The 14652-nt window shown below is 39.9% G+C and overlaps 1 long non-coding RNA gene across 1 annotated transcript; it reads left to right on the forward strand.

Annotated features, from left to right (window-relative positions):
- The first annotated feature begins 307 nt into the window (after window positions 1–307).
- Window positions 308–11728, forward strand: LOC128072334 (uncharacterized). Its single transcript, XR_008202215.1, has 2 exons — window positions 308–357; window positions 8672–11728. It is a non-coding gene; the product is annotated as an uncharacterized LOC128072334 (long non-coding RNA).
- The last annotated feature ends 2924 nt before the right edge of the window (window positions 11729–14652 follow it).

The raw sequence follows: 14652 nt of genomic DNA on the forward strand, positions 1-14652 counted from the left end.
CAAGCTTTAGCTCTTTTGCACCATGGTGTACATATAATACCAGTTAGCCATGCCTTTCAGTGTTGTATCTTGGTTAAGGCCATATATTCCTGCCTATGCACTACTATTTATGCTAAATATAAAGGACTCTCACCAACATGCAAAAGATAATGTATGTAGTGGAAATGCTAAGTCACAGCTTGAAGCAGTGATTGAACACCTGGTGGGAAGGTAGGGACAACCCAGGGGAGCTCAGGTGCATGCAGTGTGCCTGAGTGACTTAAAGATCTCCACCCTTTCCCAGACCTCATTTAAGGGTTGGCAATGGAGGCAAGAGTATCTTTGTGGGGATTCCTGTGTGCTTGAGGCTTTATGAAGGTAAGCTGTCCCTTTCTCTTATTTTTGTGCCTATTGCTGTTGTGTTTGAGCAAACCCTTACTTGCTGCAGCTTTGAGCCTTGCTACCCTGCTGTTGTTGTACTTCCATCACATTATAGTGTGTGCCATTGATGTGTTGAACCTGGGTCATTTCTGAGGCTGTGGACTAGGACATAAGTCTAAAAGCAATTTTTGTTTCCTTGTTGTTAAGGAACTTGGGTCTGTCTGTCTCACTGAGATTATTTGTGTGAAGGAAGAGGAAAATGTCAATTAAAAACAAAATACAACAAAAGAAAATGTCAAATGGACTCTAACAGACTTTTCTCGTATCACTTCAAACTGAGGAGGAACTGTATCTATCTGTTTATATTTGAGAAGTTATTTCCTAATGAGTTAGTAAATAAAGATGCAAAGGGGGGTAAGAGCTAATATTTGGAGAGGATATTAGGTGGTTTTTTTCTTCTCTAATTCAAATTCAGTATTTGTTACTAATTTTTGTTTCTTCTTTCTATTTCATCTGGCAATGGGCTTTTACAAGAAGTAAACTTTCTCACGTTCTCCCTTCTGTAAGCTCAGACTGAACACAGCCAAAATTAACTTACACTTGGGTGGTTAAGATGGAAGAAGAGGAAACTAACCTTCACTTCCTAACTTCATCTCTGATATTACATCCTTTGTTTGCAAGGCTTTCACATCTGCGTGTAAGAGAAAGACTATGATAATTCAAATTAGAATCTGCTATCTGGAAATACTTATCCACTCTACAATAGTAACGTTGCATACAGTTTGACTTCTTGTCTACTATTACTGCATTGATATAGGAAAAGTAACCGCTTTAGCCATTGCTGAATTCTGTGATTCATTGGTGAATCACAGAAGCAACAGTGTCTTGAAGGGTTGAGAGTACTTACTCTCTAATTTTATAATAGAAAAAGAGGACTTTTTTGGGCTTGGAAGTGGGTGGGGGGTGGGGAGTGGGGCCACAGTGTGATGGAAGGTTTGTAGCTTGGAGCAAGCACTCTATATAAAACAATGGAATAAAATGATGAATTTTAGATGCGTGCTTTAAAATCAGTGTGTCTCTAGAAAGGAAAATATGTTCTCTTACTAGCATCTAATTAAAATAATAGTAAGCACGTACTTTGTACTTAGGCACTCAGTAGGAAACCCTGAAGTTTCTGATGGCTAGATTTCCAAGTGTTAACAATTCTTATTTTATAAGTTTTTCTACAGGTTGTCTTTAAAAGACAAAATATAGGCTATGTAAACTTGCAATATTTTTGTTTATGCTGTAGTCAGAAATAAAAGTCGTAGATTTGAGTTGATCCCAGACTTTGTCTGAAGCACGTGTGTGTTTCCATGACATTGTTTACCTTTGTGTTTAGCCAGATGAGATAACACAGATGTGTCAAACGTGTGACACGTGTTATCTAGACATTATGAACACTCTTGTTGCAGGGACATGTTGACACTACGCTTCTGAGTAGATGAAGACAGGGTGATGGTTCCACTTATGCTGAGGAACAAGATAAGTGTTCTTATGCTAATCCCTCCAATGCTTACTGCTATCAACTTGAACTGCCGAGATGAATTCAGCAATATAAATATTAAAAACCCAGTGAGCCTTGCATTAAGTGCAAAAAAGCATTTCACCTTGCTGTTGTGGAACTACAGTGAAAAAGTAGTGATATCCTATATACAGGAAATGCGTGTATGCATGAGAACTTGCCTTCAGGCTAGGTGTACTTTTGTCTGATTTTGTTTTATAAAACATAACTTTCCTTTGTTAAGAGTAAAAGCACAGTATTTGAGACTGACAGGCTTAAAGACATTTAGAGTGAGGAAAAAACTAAGTATCATTTTTATATTCCATTTTGATCCCTATCACAAATAGCAGCTGGTGCTTCTCTGGAAATCAAGTACTGCCATACTTGCACACCTGATGGCATGAGGTCTGTGATGCTATAGAATTTCAGATCTGCATCCCTGCTTGCACACTATGTGCAGCCTGATGACATCCCTCAACATACAAGGGGATCATAAAGGACAAAACTGAGCTGAAAATTGCATTTTGGGGGATTGCAAGGAGAAATTCTCCATATCAATAGCTCTTTAAGAGCGTACCTACCCTATGATATAGAAGACAGCGGGAGGTAAGGGGAAAGGAGCTGGTAGTGATCTGAACTGGATGTCCACCAAGTCCTATATAAAGGTCCTAGATGAAGTCTGGTAGCATGGCAGCCAGATTTTCCTACTTTTGTGGGAAATGGGACTAAATGTCAATCATCTCAGCTGCAAAAGGAAGGCTGGAATGGGCAGATTACTGGAGCTAACACTTCAGAAACCAACCCAGGTCCAGCTGTCTCCCAGCCTCCCTCCCTTACAAACAATTTTAGGGGAGGTGAGGATTGTATGACAAATTCAATTAGAGACGAGCCTGAGGGGAGAAGAGACTGTCAAAACAGATGATTAAAATGAATGCGGATTGAAGCCAAAGGAAGTAACCAACATTAAGTCATGCCCACAAGCAAGGAAAAATAACGTGTTAGGAGCCCCAAGGTAAAGCGGACTCATTTGTTTTTTTCATTGTTTCTACAGTTTCTCATTTTCTTCCCCTCCCGCTCTTCATAATGCTACTGCTTGGCTATGCATTAAACACTTTGACAGTCACACAATCATCTAACATTTCCATGGCAGTGAAACACTAAAACATAAACAGTTTATTTCTCATGAAATCTGTAAGGAAAACAAACATTTTTTTAGAACTCCAGTTCCCTCTCCCTTTTCTTCCCCATTAGCCCCAAAACTATTGCCAATGTGAAAGACAAGAGGAAAAAATAGACCCTAAGTAAACAGAAATGTGAGTGTTATTTACTATCCATGGGTTATACGCCAAGGAGATATCAACTAAACAGACGTTAGGAAAATATTTATCCAAGTATTAATATATTCTTTACACGTGACACATTGCACATCATTATTTAGCTGGGCTGATAACACAGAAGCTTTACTAACAGCATATTTCTTCCTGTGCTTAGAAGTCTTTAAAGCATTTCTAAGTCTAGCAGTAAATCACAGCCTGGTTTGCAGATATGTTGTGTGTATGCGCATATATTCATCTTTGAACCTTCTAATCACTTGGAAGAATGTCCGTATCTTTTCATCCTTGGTACTGCCATGTCCTTCTTTTTATTATAAAAATAAAAGCAAAAAAATCAAGGTCTATCACATCCTAAGTTCCTACTAAAATTCCCTGCACTGCTTAATGAGAGGGCTGAGTGGGTGAAGGTGAGATAATATAAGAACTGAAACAAATCTAGAAAGACTCCTGATATTTTCAAGACTTTCTTGATTTGTTTAGAAGTGCTCTACTGTTTCAGGACTGAGGGCTGATGGGCTTATCCTAGTGACCTGTGAATAGATCTGTTCCCAGAACTAATCCCAAGTATTCTCATAATTGGTCTTATAATTATTTTCTTAAGTTTGGAAGATAAAAATTTTGGGGCAGTTCCCATCTGCCTGAAGAGTTGAATTTCTGGAGGCTCAAACTGTTGCCATGTAATAAATACTAAGTCCTACATTCAGAAAAAATAAAGGGAACTTGATTGTGTTGACTGGAAACAATATTAATAGGCATATGATTAGAGGTCTGGATTTCTTAAGTATTTGATCAGTGTAGAAGACCTGGTCCTTGTTGCACAGAGGACAGCATGGCTTGAGTACAGGAGGGGAGGTAGAAAAAGCAGAAGGCAGAGGCAAGGACAGAGAAGGGGCCACTAAGTTTCCTTGTATCAGGCTTTACACCAGCTCCAGCAGGACTTTGAGCCCCTAGTGGTGCCCTCTTCACTAACAAGCTTAGGGGATTGACAAAGGTGTGGATGCAGGGAGTCCTGTAATTCAGCGTTGATCCGAAACACTTCTTTGTGCTTCCCAAGGAAGTCATTTTAGCCAACCTCTTCTATAAGTCTTCACAAAACATTAAAAGACTGAAGACATCACCATGCCAATTTTATAAGGAAAACTAGAGCCTGGCAAACTTTAGTGGCACAGCCACAGTCAGTGACACCTTCAGGAACAGAAATTGTGTTGGAGTTCCTTCTGTCCTGCCTGAACTCCCAGGCCTTCATTAAAGAGCTGTGGATGTCTCTGCAGCTATAGATTTGTGCAGGAATCCACAGAGACTCGTAAAGGCTAACACAGCCTTTAAAATGACTTCCTAGGCTTGCAAAGCTAAAACTTCCATAGATATGTTGTAACTTACAGTCCTAGCTCATGCCTGTCTACAAATCTGAAAAATGTCACAAGCAATTGAAATCATTCTGTTTAGAACTGCAGGATCCAAGGACCAGTCAGTCCAACGGCATCCCTCTTTTACTTTGGGATTTGTCATGTTCTTTAACAAAGGGTTGACTTAATAATGCTCTAGTAGTCTATCATGTTAAGAGAAATAAAAAAATACTTGTTTAGGCAGTAAGATTTACCTCACACATGCTTAAAGGTTTGAAATCAGCATCCTGTGACCTCTCTGTGCCTTTGGCTGATGACACGTGTAATGACTTGCATCTGGGACTGAAAAGGGGAACTTCAAATGCCCAAGACTACTGAAGTGAGTGAATTATTCCAATTATGTTTGTGGTGATTGGTTTGCAGTTTACCCATTTCAGGGCATTCCAGATACATAGTTGCAAGAAAGAAATAGGGGGTGGGGGGGAAAGCCTTCACATAATTTCCCGGTGAGAAGCTCTACAAGAGATAAGAATATTTCAGAAATAACTGATAAGCTACATCCTGTTGGTGTTTGTTTTTATTTACATTAACAGATTAGCTGCACTGAATATTCTGGGTGAGGAATGTCTCTGAAGCGAATGGGAATACAGTGTTTACATGTGTGGTGCTCCTCTGGACTGAACACTGCCTATTGATTCAATAGCAAGAATAAGGCTTCTTTAAGGAAGTGAAGGTTCATCTCATAAATTCATAGATTAAATTTAAAGACCAATCTGGACTATTATCCTGAGAGCCATCTCTCATGTGGCAAAGATTTCGGTCATGCTTATACGATGCCTGTAACTTCTTGTTGTTGTAACACCTCTCTTAGGGCCGTGACCAATCTGGACTGAGGGAGATTGCACCTTCTCTCAGGAAATTTCTTGCACTTTAATGAAAACTTAATGGCACAGCAAGATAAATGGCAAGTGCCAATAGCAATGTTCCAGCTTGGCTGACTTAGTTTGTTTAGAAAATCTACCATGTGTTTTGCTAGTTTCCCATGCTTAAGCTGATACCAGTTAATTCTGTTTTCTACATACCTCAGGGATATGCATCTCCAGTCTAACTGGTGGAAAATTGGTTGTTGATGCTCAGGAAATAACTGATTTTCCATCTATTATAATGCGGCCTTACTGAAAGTATGCACCGTGGATAGACAAACCACTGGTTACAGTTTTTAGTTAGCAAATGGGTTTTGTCAATTGCCCCAGGCACTGCCTAACAAAGTTGTGCTTAACGGCTAGGCAGACCGATTTCTTTGGGGATATTGCTTAAATGGAGCACAGATCTTGCGTACACAACAGTTGCTATTCATCAGGCTCTGGGGGGGGAAGCCTGGCAGCAAGCCAGAAATGCAAAGCAGCCCTATAAGTTGGCAGAGTAGTTTATAATTACTGCTATTAAAATATACTCTCTCTCTCTCTCTCTCTCCCGTGTGCACACACACACACACGTGAGTTTTTCTGAGATATAAAATGCCTATGCTAACTTCAGGGCAATATTTCTATGATGATTTCATTCAACGATGAAGTATTTCGGAAGGAAGATACAAGATATTAATTAAAGCAGAGGATAAATGCCTTCTTAATTAGCTGATGAAATACAACTTACATGGAAGTGAATTCTTTTTAATAACTGCTGAACGTGCCTGGGGCAACGTTTCAGCATGTCCCCAGCTTTTCCCTTCTGTCATCCTTGGGGAATTCTAAATAAGTGATTAGACACATTCTGATCTTGCTCACTGCTTTCCTGATTTCAGTTAATTTTGGTGCATTTTTTTTCTGGCTTAGAAATCATAAGGGGAAATCAGGCCATCTGATTTTGCTTCTTATTTTTCCTCTTCCTCTTACACAGCAGTGTGAAAAGAACTGCCCAGCCCCATGAACAGATGATATTTTTTTAGGTTTGAATACAGAAGAGAGCAGGGAGCGATGTCACTCAATGGGTGCTGTTTACTACCCTGATGCTATTGTCATATAAATCCTCATTTGGGCCTGTTTCTTCACTTTCTTCATTTTCTGATGTCAATGGATAGTCTCTGCTTAGACACCTTTCAGACCAGAAACTTTGAAAAAGAATAGTCTTGCAGTTACTGAATTGCTAAGGCTGAAAGATGACCTTATTTATTTATTTTCACAATGTTTTGGTAGCAACCTTTCCTCATTTAACGGCCTACAAGGAGTGCTAGTTTAATAAGCAGATGCTGAATATTTTACTTTAACATCTAATATTATTATTACACATGGTCCAAGGTCATCTCTTTTCAGCACACCACTCAAACTTTGTTCTGAAGTTGGAATTAACCCATTTCCTTATGGCCTCCTCTATATCATTTATCACAAAAGAATCCAAGTGTTTAATAAATGATGTTGATAATAAGTTTATTTTCACAGCTTACTGGTGAGCAGTTGGTTTGACTGGTGTCACTGCTGTTTTATGTTTCTCTTATGTCTAAGGAATACAAGAAACTTGTGGTTTGAGTTCTCAGCTGATAATGCATTTTGATAGATTACCTGTTGCTCAGACTACCTTCACCACAGGTAGAAGTGTGAAAGATTAGGACTTCTATAAAGTCTAGCTTTGCAAAGTCAGTACTGATCTAAATAACTTATGAGAGACTGGTTGAAAGAGCCAAATCACAACCTGCTAGCATGCTCTGCCTTTTCCAGAACTGCAGGCTGGGTTTTGACTGTACTTTTCTTAGTGCTTGCTTTTTGACACTAGCATCTCCATAAATTGGGATCACCAAATTAACTATTTGTTTCACTATGTTATAATTAAAAGAGGGAAGCTTGAGGAAGGGAGGAGATGGCAGAGGTTTTTAAAGGCTGTACTGTGTCAAACAACTGCCCTCAAACTTATACTTTTCACATTTATTTTTAAATGAGTATCTGTGTTATTTACATGAGCATAATAATGTATTTTCTCCTCCGTGAAATTTCAGTTTTCTTCTAAAGCAATAATGTCATTGCTGGCCAAGTTGTTAGTTTTCAACCCAAATTTCAACTACATTATAAACAGGTAAAAACAAATTTTTATAATGAGAGGGTTTGGTCCACACAAATATTACAGCTATGTTCCTGCCTCACCTGTACTAACCACAGAGTAGGTGAAAGACACAAAACTTCAGCCTCTCCAAGCAGATGAAGACAGAATTCATTCAATCGCTGCAGGCAGCAAAGCCCCAGGGCCATATTTTCCTTGCATGTTTCTACCCTGGCACCAAATGTTTTCAGTATGAAAGAAAGTACAGCCCCTCTCAGCCTCTTCCACAGCCCAAGTTACGCAGGTCAGCATCTTTAACAAGTTACTAAATGTATTCTGGTTGTCTGTTCTGCTTTATTGCATTGGTGATTCCCTTTCAAAGTCAAAACTTTTCCCTCAGGTTCTTTATTTAATTTTCCAAACCATTTTCACCTCGCTAACTGGGAAAAGCTTCAGACCAAACCCACCCATCTCCCCAGCCTGGTACTGGTACATTTTGACCCATCAGGATAGACAGGTGCTTTTGGACACACCACTGACTCACCAAGAACAGGAAATCCTCTGTCCAGACAAAGATGAAAATAGCTACCTGCCTTGGCACTTGATCTCAAATCCAGAAGAACATGATTATGGGAGTGGGGCCCTTAGACTGGGTTTCTAATGACTGTCATTTATGGCAGGACCTCAGATTAATGTCACATGGATGACAAGACTGTGCTTGTCAGGACGCATCTAATACAACGCAACTCTTTAATTGTACTTTTACTGAGTGGTTTGTTTGAAAAGTGTGAGTGAAGTGAACAGGGAGAAAGAAAGGAGTCCTCTTCAGAACTAGAGAGTTCAACAAATGATTTCTGTGGAGAAAAATGCTATTCCTTTTATGCCAGCACCTTTTAGTTTTAGGACTTAAAAGAGCTCAGGGTTCTTTGTTAACCACTTGGATTGATGCCCAACAGTTGTTTTCATTTATTCTTGACGTTTTCAACTGCACCCATTGAAGTGAGATAGAGTAGCAGAAAGAAAAATAAATGGGTTTTCTTTCTCCCCGTTCTCCCCTCCAGCCACGTGGATCACTGTGCTCTTTTATGGAGATCTGACCAGGTGCCATACCAGCTGAATGGGGAGGCAGGAAGGACAAACAGCTTGTGGTTACAGAGAGGGGCTCATGGTGCTCGGGTGCACTTCCCAGCTCTGCTACAGCCTTCCTGTGCTGTCTTTGCAAAGGCACTTCACCTCTCTGTGTCTCCATTCCTAACCTGTGAAAGAAGATACCGCTTCTTTTTTCTCATCTTGTACCAGCTTTGTGTCTATAGACAGGAAGATTTCTTTCAGGCCAGGGTAATTTCTACCTTCTTCTTCCCCTAAGACAGTAAGGATTTGGTCTGTGCAAATGTTCAATCAGCAGAAAAAAAAAAAACAAATAGCAAGAGTACTTGTCCAGATCTGCATGTCCTCTGGGTTTGTCTTAGCTTCCTCATGGCCAGAGCTGTTGGAACAGCTTTAATCACTGTATGAATGCACTTTACAGCATTGAATGAAGCCCAAACTGAAAACTGATTCAAATTATTTCTTTACAACTCCAGAACTGAATCTACACTCTTACTTTGAAACCTCCGTGGGACTCCAAAGAAAACCAAACAGAGCAAAGTTTTCTCTGTAGCTGTACCAGAACTCGATTTAAAAAAAAAAAAAAGACTGTTTTGAGTCAGTAACAGATTTACTTCCTTGCTGATTTCAGTTCCCTATTATTCATCAACTTATTCATCCTGAAGGTACTGGGAAATCACCAGCATTTGTGCAAAGATTCATATTCCTGAAAGCTTTGAACACTGTCATAAATGGCTACATTGTAGAAACTTATTATGAAATTTCCTTGCTGCTTGTAGTCTGTCTTCCATTTAGAAACTTTTGGTCATCTATTTAGGGAGAAAACAATGAACAACAGAGGTATCCTGCCATAGCAAGCAATTCCTTAAAACCACCAAAAGATATTTAAAAAAAATAAAATAAAATCACAGAGATGACCTGACAATCAGAAATTCTGTTTGGATCTTGTTTTCCAGCTGAGTTCTGGCTGCTGATATGCCTAATTTACTATGCCTGGATATAAGTTCCTCACAGATTTTGTTAAAAATAAGTAAAGAGAAGTTTGGAATGTTGTATTCCAGACAATAAGGTGAGTAGTGACAGTAAAACCCAGACATGGAGCCAAAAGACTCCTGGGAAAGAGCTATCCCAATGTCTCGCCATATCTTGGAAGATAGGAGCTTACTTCTTGCTCTTGTTGCTATGAGAAGCTGTCCCCTGCTAATGGAGCTGCAAAAGATAGCAGGTCAGTCCTGCTGGGCAGCCAGAGGCAGCTTTCTTACAGCTGGCCAAAAAGGCCTGTGCACCTCAATCACGCTAGCTAGAACCAGCAGGAAATTTTTTTCTCCATTCACTTTTTGACTGTCTTATCATTCAGCATGAAATAAGCGTCACGTCTTGTCTTCTGGATTTCTCAGGTTGACTTTGAAAGGAAGAGTCCTGCAAAAACAGAAGTATCCAAATATTTTCCTTTGAGTTTCATGAGGTGTTGGTGTTACTTACCAGTCCCTGCATACTGAGGTACAATTTCTCTATGGACTTTGATGTCTGTAACTGCAGATAGCCACTGTCAGAAGCCAAAATCATTGCGGATTATCTCACATATGAGACAGGCATGCACATGACTGCTCCTCTTGGAAACCTTCTGCCTGTTGCTGTTTTCATAATCATAAAACTGAGGCTGTGCTGAGTGAACCTCAGCCCTAGTTCAACGTGAGCCTTTTGCAACCACCAGAACAACATTTGGATGATATAATAAGGAAGCCAGCGGGTCAGAAACAGTGAAATATGTTCATGCGGGTTATCTTCTGTAAAATCTGAGATTTATACTCCTAGATGAGGCAGTAAAGCACATTGTCCTCCACATAAGAGGTAAAGAGAAGGAGTATCTGTCTCTAGGAGGCACTTATAGGACTGCCCTTGTGAACAATATGATATTATTATTTGTGCCATGTCAGAGAAAACATGCACAGAGTGCATCTGACCATGGTATGACAACCTTTGTTCATGTCTTTCTCTGGATAAAAAGAAGGCTAAAACTCAAAGGTGGATTGTTCCTCAGATGTTGTTTATTGTTCAGATAGAAGAATAACCAGACTATCTAATTTGAGATGCTCTGCTGGGGAAGCAGGAATTTTTCTGGAGGCAAGAACAACTATCCAATTCCTGATGAAGACCCATTCGTTCCTAAAAGCCATTCATCTCCAAGTATGCAGCCAAGTGACAGAGATAAAGGCCTGTGGTGTCAGAGCAGATATCTTCTGTCTTCCTGGCTCCCATCCTTGTTTGTTTGTCGCTGTGCCCCAAAAGCTGCTCCCAGCCCCCTAAGTGACTGGTGAGTCAATGCTATCCACTGACTTGGAAAGATAAAGACAGCATCCAGAGCACTGAGTGATTAAACAGGCCCAGGCACCTGATAAAACCCCCTCTTCCCCCTCTCATGGAGAGTCTGTAGACAGACTTGCATTTGTTTATGTGTCCGTGTTTGGAGCTGTCTCCTGTGACACCTATGCAGAGGCCAGTCAATTAGGGCTAAGTCCTTCATAATAATTCTCTGGTCCTGCCCCACTTAGAATGGTGAAGATGGAGTCAGTGACTTGTGAAAATAAGCCAAACTGGATCAGGTGATCGTGTAGGATTAGGTGCAGCTCCCCACTGGGTGTCAAATCCCAGCACACCCACTGCTAGTCCATTATACTTTAATGAGAGTAGGATGATAAGGCACTTCAAAGAGAGAAACAAGACAGCAGAGAGCTTCCTGGATTCCTCTTTAAGGGGAAGAATCAACCTTAATTGAATTCACTCCTTATCTGCTTCCATCACTTTTATTTCATGAAAGTGGGAAGTTTAAAATGGACAGGAAGAATAGCACAGAGAGACTCTTGAAGAGAGAACAGTTTTTCCCTGTTGCTGCATGTCCTTTTTGTGATTTTCTTCCTTTATCCTTAGTGGATAAATTGACACAAACCTGCCAAAACTTGTACAGATCCAGAATCCTATCTCCACCCTCCATTCCCAGAGCCTTGTCCTTTGCAGTCTGCCAAAGCCAGGACTATGACTTATGCCCTTTTTTTCTTCTATACCTATAAGTACAGTCTTCTGGACCTGCTGCCACTTAACTGTAGTTTGGCACTTGTGTCACTGCACTGGGAAACAGTTGCCATTATTCTCTTAGGGTGCAGCTCAAGTGGTTTTGGGCTGCCCTCATTTGAGAGGGATGAGCATTGGTTCAATCTAATAGCAAGAGTAATAACAAAGGATGGAATTACAAGGATTTCTGTTACACAAGTGTTTTCTCAAAGCCGCTGTGTTGTTGTTTTTCTCTTCACTGGGGAAAGAAGCATATATATTTCCGAGTTTGCCAATATTTGCAAGGTGACGTGACAAAGACAGTGAAGATGGAGCAGGAGTTCTAAAAATGTGTTGAGAGGTAAATGCTAGCAGCTCCCTGTAACCTTTTCTCATGGCCTGCTCACACTTGTTCATGCAACAAACTTGTCTCCACCAGGTTTTCACCTCAGGCCAAGTGCCTAATGAACTCCAAAGGACTGTTTTCTTCCAAACAAAGGCACAGCAAGGTCCACTGTTGTGTCCTCCCCTTCAATCTCCACCTCTGCAATCCCTCATTTACCATGGGACACAATGGCCTGAGCAAGAAAGGAACAAAGAACAAAGCAGGCAAAACTGTACAGTCACTGCCACAGACAGGTACCACGCTCATCACTATGCCAGTAAATTGTGAGTGTATTTTTGTTTGTTTTATTTCAAGAAAAAGAAAAACTTGATCTGTTTCCTGACCCTCTGGGGGAAATTTCTTCAAAGGCTCATTGCTGGAGAAGCCATCACAAGAGAAACTACTTGGCATTGAACTGACCCTGATTTAATAACCGGAGCCAGATTCATTAACAGCTACTATACCCTAGAGATAACTGTTGATGCCCTGTCATAGACAGAGATGGTGAGATCATGCTGCTCTTCCTGATGAACTCTCTTTGGCGGAGGCATGGACTGAGAAAAATGTTAAAAGTTTTTTAAGTGTCTTGTGTCTCCCTACATCACGCACAGAAACAGCCTCTTTTCTTCTACTTAAAAGAAATGCAGAAGTTACGACCTATCGCTATCAGGAATGGGAATGTTAGCACCATTCTAGTGGGAAGAAGGGCAATATCATTATAAAAAATTAATTCAAATGTTCCTCACAGAGCAGCCTAGCTGGAAATGAATATGTGAGCATTCCTTCATAGCTGAGGAGGTCGGACACTGTTTTTCTGTAATTCACTAGATTGAAATCTAGATTTTAGACTGGTAAAAATGGTATACAACAGAGTGAAAATGTGGCTTCCTCTCCATAATAGACACTTGCTGTTCAGCACATCATAGCTGTTGGATGGGAAGGATCCACAGTGGCATGGAAGGAACACAGGAAAAGGAAAATGAAAGGGGCAGGGTGTTCAAATATTAAGTGATTCCATTTTGCATTGCTGATGCAATCCAAGAAAATCAGCAATTTCCTTTCAGCCTCCTAAGTTTTATGAGAGATCCTATTCAAGCTCTGATAATAAAAGGAACACAGGTGGGTAATTAAAGAGGTGTGAAACATGAACAAATAGCCAGCTTTTCACAAAGCCTTCTGGAAGGCTATCTGCATTGAAGTGCTGAGTGATTGAGTTGACCTCACAGGCTGACCTGGGGACTAATTTTCTTCCAAAACTGAACAAAACTTAAAAGGTTTCTGTAAAAATTTTGCTCTGAAAGTTACTGACAGCCCTCCCATTTCAAGAATTGTTAAGTAACAAGAGTGCATCAATTCTAATCATGCTTTTCATAGATCACAGCAGAACACAGAGAAGATGGTAATGGGTCAAATCCAAGATCCATCTACTACAAGATTCATCTGGAAGCAGACAACAGTAGATGCTTAGTGAGGAGTGTAATAGGTCACGCACAGAACAAACCTACCTTTCACTGCCTTCTCATTCTTGGTTTACAGACTTGCTAGGTAAGAGGTTGCATTCTAACCACTGTGTTTAATAGCTTTCTATGGAGCTCTTCTCCACAATTCAGTAGGAATACACCATCTTAAGGGCCATTCCTTTGAGAACTTGCAAGTGGAATTCTGATCTCCTGCAAACACTTTTTTTCTGTCTCAGTTCCCTGGGAGAAAAGAAGTACTGCTTGCCTCTAGAATGAGATTGTGACAGAGTTGCCTTGGTTTGGATTGTTACATTCAAACAATAAGGATTTTAATTTTCCAGCAATTCCACTTTCACAAATTTCAGAGTCATAAGGATAAAATTCTGAACGCTTCACTCCAAAGATACAGATCAAAAGTAAGTAGTCCCATCAATGTAAAACCAGAGAAAACCATGCAGTTTGCACAGTCTGAAATTCTGCATAAATTAAAGACATTCTTTGTATAGACTAAACCATGCAGTTAACATTTTGATTTACCTTACTACACAAACACATGTATTTTAACACTGTAATATGTGAAAATACACATTAACAGAGGAAATTATATGAATATTACACGTACCACATAAAGATGCATGTAAGGGAGGAAACAGTACTGACTGCTTTATTTATTTATTTATTTATTTATAATTTTGTTGTAAAGGATCACAATGAATAACACATTTAATCCATATCAGGTATCATTTTTCTTCCACAGAACTTTTTTCTGATATTCAGCTATTTTGGTCCATGTGAAAGCAAACCTAAAATCAGTGATTCTGAGGCTTACATCTTCCCTAATGGCTTCTCACATGTATGTCATGACACACAAGCAAAGAAAAAGAACCTGAGTGGTCAGGGGGGCTAGGGATTTAAAATTACTCTATAAGTTTTAGTCTGATCTGTGGGACTAAGAGAGTTAATTTCCCATTAACTTCTGCCTGCATGATTGAACTTCCATGTTGTCTGCATGTTTTACTGGAAATCATGATCCAAACTCTAC

The sequence above is a fragment of the Tympanuchus pallidicinctus genome, unplaced genomic scaffold (assembly GCF_026119805.1).
Source record: "Tympanuchus pallidicinctus isolate F22 unplaced genomic scaffold, pur_lepc_1.0 scaffold7, whole genome shotgun sequence".
Lineage (NCBI taxonomy): Eukaryota > Metazoa > Chordata > Aves > Galliformes > Phasianidae > Tympanuchus > Tympanuchus pallidicinctus.